This window comes from Peromyscus leucopus, chromosome 7 (genome assembly GCF_004664715.2).
Source record: "Peromyscus leucopus breed LL Stock chromosome 7, UCI_PerLeu_2.1, whole genome shotgun sequence".
In the NCBI taxonomy this organism is placed as follows: Eukaryota; Metazoa; Chordata; class Mammalia; order Rodentia; family Cricetidae; genus Peromyscus; species Peromyscus leucopus.
In genome coordinates this window covers 69289181-69299884 of record NC_051069.1, presented here as the reverse complement: position 1 = coordinate 69299884, position 10704 = coordinate 69289181, and the positions used below count along the sequence as shown (strand labels likewise).

The following is a 10704-nucleotide window of genomic DNA, read 5'->3' as shown; positions in this document are numbered from 1 at the left end:
CACACACACACACACACACACACACACACACACAAAGGATTGACAAACAAGACACATGAAATTAAAAAGCTTCTGGGATGGTGAAATGGCTTGCAGCATAAGCCTAAAGATCTGAGTTCAATCCCCAGAGCCCATGTAAAAGTGGAAGGAGAGAACCAACTCTATAAAGTTGTCCTACACACACACACACACACACACACACACACACACACACACACACACACACAGAGAGAGAGAGAGAGAGAGAGAGAGAGAGAGAGAGAGAGAGAGAGAGAGAGAGAGAGTGGGTGGGAGACCTTCTGCACAGTTAAGGCAAAATAAACAGACTGAGGAGACAGTAGGGTAAAAACTTTGCCAGCTATACACTAGACAGGAAAGTAATATCTAGAATATGTAGAGAACAGTAAAAAAATAAACATCAGATAATAATAATAATAATAATAATAATAGCAATAACAATAAATAATCTGTGGGAGCCCACAGAGGTTTCCTAGTGAGATCTGAGCTTGTGTTACCAGCAGGACTGCATAAGGGGTGGATTGGCCGCATGCGTGGTTGCCAGGTGTTGGAAGGGTCTGCACTTGGATGTGCGGTGTGCTTTGATCTAGCAAGGGGGAGGTCTTTTGCCCAACCCTTGGCATTCCTTTACAAAGCCCTTGAGAAGCAACAGAAGGGGCCGGTGGATTTTGATCCAGTTCCTCCTGAAGCTATCCTGTGTTTCTGTCTGTCTCATCTCTGCTATCTTTCTATCTACTAATTCCTTATGCCTCTCTCCTCCTCATAGGAACCCTGTAAAAGAGGTGGGGATGGGCCCCTCACAATAATCTAATCTGGAAGTGGCTAATGAACTTGATAGACTTTTTAAAGAGAAAAAAATATATGGCCAGTAAATATTTGAAAAAAGTCCTTATCATCCTTAGCCACCAGAGAAATGCACATTAAAACTCTTGCAATGACATCTCACCCTAGTTGGAATTGCTACTATCAAGAAAACAAATGACACATGTTGATCAGGATGTGGTGACAGAGGTATCCTTAAAGCTGCTGTCTGTGAATTTGAACTAGGGCAGCCTCTATGGAAATTGGGATAGAAGGACCACATGATCCAACTGGAGGTCTCCTGGGTATATCCCAAGAGACTCTCAAGTCCTACCACAGAGATACTGCTATCACTGTTTATTGCTGCACTATTCACAGTAGCTAGGAAATGGAACTAGCCTAGATGTCCATCAATAGATATATGGATAAAGAAAATGTGATACATACACCATGGAATTTTATTCAGATGTAAAGAAAGTTTAAATTGGGTAAGATGGCTAAGTGGGTAGAGGTGCTTGATGAGCAATTTCCAGGAGATAATGAACTCCACAAAATTGTTCTCTGACCTCCACACATGTGCCATGGCATGTACACACACACACACACACATACACACACACATTAAACTTAAAAGTATAAAAATAAATGCCATTTCCAGGAAAATGGATACAACTGGAAATCATCATGTTCAGAGCAGTAAGCCATATTTCCTGTGAAATGAGTGTCCTTGTGTGTGTGTGTGTGTGTGTGTGTGTGTGTGTGTGTGTGTGTGATGAAACTTGGAGTTGACCATGGGAGAGGAAGATGAGTTTGTTTTGAAGACAGAGACTGCTTTTATTTGTCAGGGTGGCCGGAGCTGAAAGAATGGCGGGTCTGTCCAGGACAATAAAAGTGCCCTCAGTGGATGTGGGTCACGTTACCAAGAAAGGGTGTCTTCATGCAGCCAGTGCAGAGCTGGTCCATCCATAGTGGCGCCTCATGCTGCAGGGGTGTGCAGCATGGGTAGAAAGTCAAATCCACACGGTAGTTGAGCAAACAGCTGAGAGCAGCTGTGGAGAGGTCGGAGAAGCGCACGGGATTCCTGGAGAAGTAGGTAGGTTGTGGAAGGTGTAGAAGATGCTCCCAAACGGAGCACTGGATAGGCCTTGGTGACACATCCCAGCTCGTGTGGCACCTTCATCCAGATAGCCAGCATCTGCCTCCTGGTGAGCCTGCATGCACTCCAGCAGCCCCGTGAGTGCCTGCTGACAGGTCAAGGAGTTCTTTGTTGATGATGTGGATCTCAAGCTCTAGCTCAGGGATGAGGCTCATGCCACCGCATGAGATCCACCAGGTCACTGGAGAGGTGGTCGCCGATGTAGAGACACACGGCCGCGTCATTCTGTCAGAAAAAGGAAGTCAAACGGACTTCTTTGCTGATAGATCTTGTCCGCTTCCAGGCCAGTGATATGGTCCCAGTGAGCCCTTCTCATCAAGCTTTCGTAAAAAGGTTTGCACTGGTGGGTGAAAAAGTTGGGCTTGTCACCCTGAACAATGACTACGTCGAAGAGTTGGTGGCAATCAGGACCTACCATGTGCCTCAGTCCTTTGTCCATAACGCCAAAAGGACTGTTGGTGACGAGGGGCCACCAGATGGCTCAGGACTCCTCTCAGGATGTACTTCTCCATGCTTTGCTCAATCCACTAGTACAAGAGGCCCTTCACACGCACATCCAAGATGGCATCCGTCATATCCTTAGAGAAGTGCACTTGGTTAAACTCCAGGCTGTGGCCCAGAAAGTAGTCTACCACACCGGGCAGCAGCGCCATCTCTGGTAGTGAGAAGGTGAGAAGATGTCCATGAACTGCCTGATGGAAGGGTTCTTGCCATAGAAGCCACTCACCTGGTATAGTGGCATGTGCAGGGGTACATGAACATGTAGGTCTCGTCTTCTGGCACACACTGGAGGCCCCTGGAGGCTGATCCTAGCTGTACATAATGAAAAGCATCCATTTTCACCAGAGGGCTTTTCTGAATGTCATGGTGGAGGCCATGGATGGCAAAGCTGTGATCATAGTCATACTTCTGAATCCTCTCACTGTACTTACAATGCTCTATCAGGATGTCCCTGGGCGGCATTGAAGATCTCAGGGTGTGGCGCATCCTCATGCTGGGTCACTGTGGAGTGGTAGTCAAAGCTATAGACTTCCGTGTCACCCAGGCCGATCTCATTGTTGGCTTAGATGGCTGCTGAGTTTAGGAGGCTGCCAACCTCAGGGAGCAGAAGGTCACGCACCAGCTTCTGCGTGTCCCAGCCCACAAGTGCACGCTGAAGTTTCTGAGCAGGGTTCTGTGGGTGCTGAGTGCGGGGTGCTGGTGCAGTGGGGTCCAGACCCGGTGGGCAGCAACCAGAACAGGAGGGTGAGAACGGGGTGGTCCACAGTCCTCCATGGCCTCTATACAGCAGCCAGCACCTAGCTTGTGCCCCCAGTCCCGCACCCGCCATGCCCCCTGTGCGTGGACCTGCTGCCCTTCTACTGGAAGATGACATCCTAAGGCGGGGTGAAAGGGGAGGGAGAGGGGGAGAAAGAGGAAGAGAGAGAGGGAAAAAGTGGAATACATGTGGCATGAAAGCAGAAAAGAGGCTGTGGGTAAAGGAGAGAGATTAGCAGGGGGAAGGGAAACGGGACAGGGGTGCAAATAAGAACAAACGTCTATGAAAATGCCATAGAGAATTTTGTTTCCATTTTTTTTTTTAAAGATTTATTTATTTATTATATATACAGAAGAGGGCGCCAGATCTCATTACAGATGGTTGTGAGCCACCATGGTTGCTGGGAATTGAACTCAGGACCTCTGGAAGAGCAGTCAGTGCTCTTACCCTCTGAGCCATCTCTCCAGCCCCCAATTTTGTTTCCATTTTAAAAATTAGTGAAGCACTATTGGATTTTTTTTTTTTTTTTTTTTTTTTTTTTTGAGACAGGGCTCATGTTACCCAGGGCAGCCTCAAACTCATTATGCAGCCAACATGTCCTTGAACTTCTGATCCTTGTAATCCTAAATGCTGGGATTACCGATGTGTGCTACCATGCCCTATTTTAGATATTGATGGATATTGAAACCCAGAGTTTCATGCATTCTAGGCACGCATTCTATCAGCTAAGCTACATCCACAATTTTGGATTTTTTTAAACCTTTTTAGTTTCAATTTTTAGTATATCCTAGAATACGTGAGCATAGCAGGAAAGAACCATCTGCATATTTCAAAGCATGTGTTATGTATGTAGTCATGTTGTGAGGCTCCTACAGCCTCTGAGCGGGTATTCCATCGGGCATTTGCAGTGCCATGTCGTAGCAGATCAGACCCATGCTGCACAGAGCAGAAGAGCCACCAGGTGGCACTCAAACATCATCCACTGATGCATGAGTTGCAAATGGATGCAGATTAGTATACTAGAGTACATTGGTGTCAAAATCGACTTTGCTGGAAACGTACTTAATTTTAATATCATATGTGGATGAACTCTAAGCAAATTTTATTATTAGAATCCATCTAAATCCAAATAAAATTTCATCAGGTGTCTGTCATGCTTTGTTTCCCCTTGCATGCAGAGAGGGGGGGGAGAGAGAGAGAGAGAGAGAGAGAGAGAGAGAGAGAGAGAGAGAGAGAGAGAGAGAGAAGGAGGAGGAGGAGGAGGAGGAGGAGGAGGAGGAGGAGGAGGAGGAGGAGGAGGAGGAGGAGAGGGTTATACAATGAGTGAGCAATTGAGGACAGGGCTGCTTGCTGCTTAGATGCGTCCTCTGGAAGTGTCCCTGGAGTTCTTCTTCTTCCCAGAGGCTGGCTGACTTAGAAACATCTTCCAAAGTATGAAAAACTGAGCTGGTGGTTCATGCCTGTAATTCCAGCCTCTGGAAGCAGAGGCAGGAGGATCACCACAGGTCTGAAACTAGCCTGGTATTCACACTGAGTTCTAGATCAGCCAGTGCCACACTGCAAGACCCCATATCTGGAAAAAGAGGGAACAAAGCCTGCAGATACTAAAGAGGGACAGCACATCAGACACAGAGTCCTCGGTGGCACTCAAACGAGAAGGCCAGGCAAGGTAGAATCGGCTGCCTGGAATCTCAGTACTTGAGAGCCTGAGGCTGGATGGTTGGGAATTTGAGGAGGGCTTGAGCCAATCTTGTTTTTAAAAAATGAAGAAAAGCAAAAGAAAGAGAAAGAGGAGGAAGGAAAAACCTCTTCTCCACAGAAAAATGGCAAGAATTGTAAAAGAATACTATAATTAAAAGTAACCGTTTTCGCTGGGCATGGTATTATTGCACGCCTTAATCCCAGCACTCAGGAGGTAGAAGCAGGAAGAATTCCAGACCAAAAACAACACAAAATAAACAACAAAGAAGCCAATACCCTCACAGAATATGGAGAATTATGAACATGAGAATATACTAGTTTTCTAAGAAAATTATGTTTTTATTCTCACACTTTTTTTTTTGTTTTTGTTTTTCGAGACAGGGTTTCTCTGTGTAGCTTTGCGCCTTTTCCTGGAACTCACTTGGTAGTCCAGGCTAGCCTCGAACTCACAGAGATCCGCCTGGCTCTGCCTCACGAGTGCTGGGATTAAAGGCGTGCGCCACCACCGCCCGGCAATTTTTTTTTCCTCACACTTTTAAATGTGTATTTTAATTCTTTTTTTTAAAAGATTTATTTATTTGTTTTTATTTATTTATTTATTTATTTATTTATTTATTTATTTATTTATTTATTTATTTATTTATTATGTATGCAGTGTTCTGTCTGAACTCATCCCTGCAGGCCAGAAGAGGGCACCAGATCTCATTACAGATGGTCGTGAGCCACCATGTGGTTGCTGGCAAGTGAACTCAGAACCTCTGGAAGAGCAGTCAGTGCTCTTAACCTCTGAGCCATCTCTCCAGCCCAGTATTTTAATTCTTTATTTGTTACTATGGTGTGTGTGTGTGTGTATGCACTTGTGGAGTTCAGAGGACAGCTCTGTGGTGTGTGTGTGTGTGCACGTGTGTGTGCACTTGTGGAGTTCAGAGGACAGCTCTGTGGTGTGTGTGTGTGTGTGTGTGTGTGTGTGTGTGTGTGCGCGCGCGTGTGTGTGCATTTGTGGAGTTCAGAGGACAGCTCTGTGGTGTGTGTGCGCGCGCGCGCGTGTGTGCGCACTTGTGGAGTTCAGAGGACAGCTCTGTGGAGGCCATCTCTCCTTCCACCTTTATGTAGGTTGTAGGAGTCAAACTCAGGTCCCCAAGTTGGCACAGCAAGTGCCTTCACCCAGTAACCTGTCTCGATGGCCCCAATTTTTTTTTTATTAATAACTAATTTGTTGTTTTAACTCCGGCACAGTGGTTGCACCCTAATCTACTACGATTTCAGCCAACATTTACAACTCCGAAGTTACCAGCCTGCTTTTCTGGCAGTGGGCACGGCGGCCACTTAGGCCGCCGCCTGGTGGGAGTTCTGTTCCCCCAGGCACCAGCCCGGTGGCTGCCGCTAAAGGTAGCTTTAACTAAATCTCTGTCATTCTGTTTATACATAAGACTCAAGATGCAAAGGCTGGGGTGAAAACCTGCTAGCTCGGAGAGGCTGAGTGGCAGCTCGCTAACCCTCCCTCCTTGCTGCTGTCTCCGAAAGACCTGCGCTTCAGCTCTGTCAAACCAGAGAAAGCTGCGCCACTCCAAATCCCTCCTGCTACTTCCTGTGCCTCCCTGTCTCTCCTGGATGCCCCTGATGCTCTATGATTACTTTCTGTCAACCAATTGCTAACGCAGCCTCCCGACCCAAGGTTAATTTTATTTAATCAGCACAAATGCACGTTTGGGGTTCACAGTGTGATTGAATGTCCCCCAACATTAACTAATTAATTTTTTCCAGCTCGATCAGTTTCCTCTCCCTCCCTCCTCCCCTCTCAGTCCCTCCCTGCACCCCACCCCCATCCACTCCTCCTCCTTTCTCTTCAGAAAAGGGCGGGTTTCCCATGTGCAGCCATAGCATATTAAGTTGCAGTTAAGACTAGGCACCTCCTCTCCTATTAATGCTGGCTGAGGCTACCCAGTAGGAGGGAAGGGTCCCAGAGTAGGTAACAGAATCAGAGACAGTCCTTGTTCCCCCTGTTAGGAGTCCCACAAGAAGACCAAGCTACACAACTGTCACCTGTGTGCAGAGGGCCTAGGTCAGTCCGGGGCAAGCACTCTGCTTGGTGGTTCAGTCTCTGTGAGCTCCTGTGAACCCAGGTTAGTTGATTCTCTGGGGTTTCTTGTGATGTCCTTGACCCCTCTAGTGCCCATAATCCTTCTTGCCCCTGTTCCACAGGATTCCCCGAGGTCCGCCTAATATTTAGCTGTGGTTCTCTGCGTCTGTTTCCATCAGTCGCTGGGTGATGGTGTCCTGGCCCGCTAGGTCCTGGCCCTCCAGGCAGTGTCAGGGTTGGCTCACTCCCATGGTATGGGTCTCAAGTTTGACCAGTCATTAGTCGGCAACTCTTACAATTTCTATGCCACTTTTACCCCATCACATCTTGTAGGTAGGGCAAATTGTAGGTCAAAGGTTATGTGGCTGGGTTGGGGTCCCAATCTCTCCACTGGAAGTCTTGCCTGATTACAGGAGATGGCTGGTTCAAGCTCCATATTCTCCATTGCTAGGAGTCACCCTCATGAATTCCTGGGAGTTTCCATGGCTCTAGGTTTCTAGCTCATCCCAGAGATGCCCCTGATTCCAGTTGTCTCTCCCAGTACTCTCTCCCTCCATCCTCCCCAACCTGATGCCTCCTGTTCCGATGGCCACCCCCCTATTCAGACCCCTTCCCCATCTACCTGTGATGTCTGTTCTACTTCCTCTTCAAAGTGAGATTCATGTGTCGCCCCTTGAACCCTCTTTGTTACTTAGCTTCTTTGGGTCTGTGGATTGTATAGCATGGTTATCCTTTATTTTACAGCTAGTATACACTTATAAGTGAGTGCATACCATTTTTTGTCTTTTTGGATCTGGGTTACCTCACTCAGGATGATCTTTTCGAGTTCCATCCATTTGCTGGCAAATTTCATGATGTCGTTTTTAATACTCCATTTTGTAAATGTACCACATTTCTCTATCCATTCTTTGGTTGATGGGCATCTGGGTTGTTTCCATTTTTTTTTTGGCAATTATGAATAAAGTTGCTATGAACATAGTTGAGCAAATGTCCTTGTGATATAGTAGAGCTTCCTTTGGGTGTATGCCTGGAGTGGAATAGCTGGGTATTGAGGAAAGTCTGTTCCCAATTTTCCAAGACACCGCCATATTTATTTCCAAAGTGGATATACAAGTTTGCACTCCCACCACCAATGGAGAAGTGTTCCCTTGCTCCACATCCTTGGCTGGCTCCAATCTTGAATACCTACTTTAAGATAGCTTCTTCACGTGTAGGTGTGGGAGAACCGACCCTGAGGACCTGAAAGCAGAAAAACTGGCCCCGCCCCTCACCCATCACTGCCAAGGGTGAACTGGCCAGGGCAACTCTGGAGCTCTCACCTGGTGGTGAGGACAAGGGAGAGCTGGCAGACTGACCAACCCTGCAACTGTCCAGGCCCAGAACCAGGGCTATGTGTTGGCCCACCCCATCATCCACCCCATCATCCACCTGATCTGTGATCTGCTGGAGCTGCAGGATCTCCACAACACAGGGCAACAGCAGGATAACCAAGAGGAGCTCCAGTGAGGGCCCAGCATTGAGAGTGTAGCAGAAACCAGAGGTCTTGAACCAGACCAATGGTTCTCTGCAATGAACATTGCAAGTAAAGATACATGGAAAAAAGAGTTTACTACATGACTCACTGTGTCACACTATAGCTTCCATGATGAGATTGATTTTTCCTTCTCTTTTTTCTTCTTTTTTTTTTCTCTTAAATTTTATTGTGCTTTATTTTGGTGGGGGAGGTTGCAAGGGCAGAGGACAGATACAAAGGGACAGGGAAATGAATGGGATGGAGAGGCATGATGTGCAAGACGCAAAGAATAAATAAAAAGGAAGTTAAAAAAGACAAGATAGCTTCTTCATATAATGAAGAAAAATTTGTAACTTCACTAGGCAGTTAAAACCTTTTAGATTGAAGACTTAATATCACAAAATATCTAAGATGATAATTTTAAAGCATAAAATCAAAATCACACCGTCCTTACTGAAAATTAACTGTATTTCTATTACAGGGTATCCTACATCCACACTAAAGAAGAGGGAGCATATGAGCATCAGTCAGCTTTGGTGATATCAGCATTCTGTGTTACTATTCCATCTGTGACCCATAATCTTAATTTCCCAAAAGTATTTGGAGGGTTTTTTCCCCTTATTTTTAAAAAGAAAATCTAGTAAGACTTACTAGTATTTGCTTGTAAATACTCAAGTTTGTGTAGCAAACAGAGAACTCACCGTACTGTCACTGGGACATAGAGTGAGCAGCTCAGTTGAGGCTCAGCAGGGCAGCTGGCATCCTCAAGGAGAGGCTCCCAATCTTGAAACTTTAAAATAAGAGTATGCTGTAGAAGGTTAAAGGGGCACCAAATAGACAGCTTCTAAAGGTGAAAGCTGTTCCACGTGTATATATTCATCAGTTCATTATTTGATTAAACTTTATATAACTATATATCTCATGTGCAGAACATCAGAGAGATGAAAATCATGTGTTTCTGGAGACAGAGTAAGCCCTTTTATTCTCACGTGTATGTGAACTTTGTATTCTACTTTGTTAGATAAGTGTGTTTCCAGTGTAGTTGTTTCTGCTCGTAAGTTGGGGGAGTGCTTAGTTCTAATCTGTACACTGTATTTTATTACTGGTCTGCCTTCATCCTTGGTCAGACTTAATGTGATGTAACATTCCTTACAAAAACCTTACATCAGTGAGGGTGGGAACTGACTCAAGATAATTGGAGTTTCAGGCTTTAGTGTTCTCCCTCGTGCCCATCCCTATTGACATCAGACTCAGCTGAAGCAGGCATGGCCACAGACGGCTCCTTTACCTCAAATAGTCAGTGCTTAAGATCATGTTACACTGGTCAGCTGACCAACAGAGGAATGCAATTTCCAGGGTTGTGTGTGAGTGACAGGGAGTGTCTTCTTAGGAATATGATTTTTAAAGTCTATCTAAAGGTGCTAAAGAGTAAACAGAAAGCTGTTCCCAGATGCCATTAAGATCTTGACATGCTTTCATGCTGTTTATAAGACTGTTTTTTAATGTTATGAGTGTTTTGCCTGAATGTATGGTATATGTATCACACGAGTGCCTGGTACCCATGGAGGTCAGAAGAAGGTGTTGAATCCCTTGGAGCTGGAGTCACAGGTGGTTCTGGGTCACTGTGTGAGTGCGGGGAACAGAACTGGAGGCTTCTGGAAGAACAATAGGAACTTAACTGACGAGCCATTTCCCTGGCTCCATGATCATTATTTTAACAGAGTGTATTCCCTGTGTGTGACAGCTTCACAGGCTTTTTCCAGCCACATTATTACCATAAAATATGAAAACTGTGCAGATTAAACTGTTACTGCAATAAGGATAAAGATTTCTGTTGTCCTTTATTTATATTTATATTTGCTTTTAAAAAAATAAAACTAAAAACCACAAGATAGGTAACTTTGTCTCTTATGAATTTTTTTTTGTGTTTGCTAATTTCTTTTTTTCTTTTTTAAATATTTTTATTTTATAATTAATTTAATTTTACATATCAGCCACAGATTCCCCTGTCCTCTCTCCTCTCATTCCCCAGCCTTCCCGCCTCAATTCACCCCCCATTCCCACCTCCTCCAAGGCAAGGTCTCCCCTAGGGAGTCAGCCCAGCCTGGTAGATTCAATTGAGGCAGGTCCAGTCCCCTCTGCCTCCAGAGGGCCTGGTCCAGTTCCCTGGGGGCTCC

General features: G+C 45.6%; 1 pseudogene; it reads right to left on the bottom strand.

The window, feature by feature from the left end:
* Positions 1-1716: 1716 nt before the first annotated feature.
* LOC114700252 lies at positions 1717-3305 on the bottom strand (annotated as a pseudogene).
* Positions 3306-10704: the final 7399 nt, after the last annotated feature.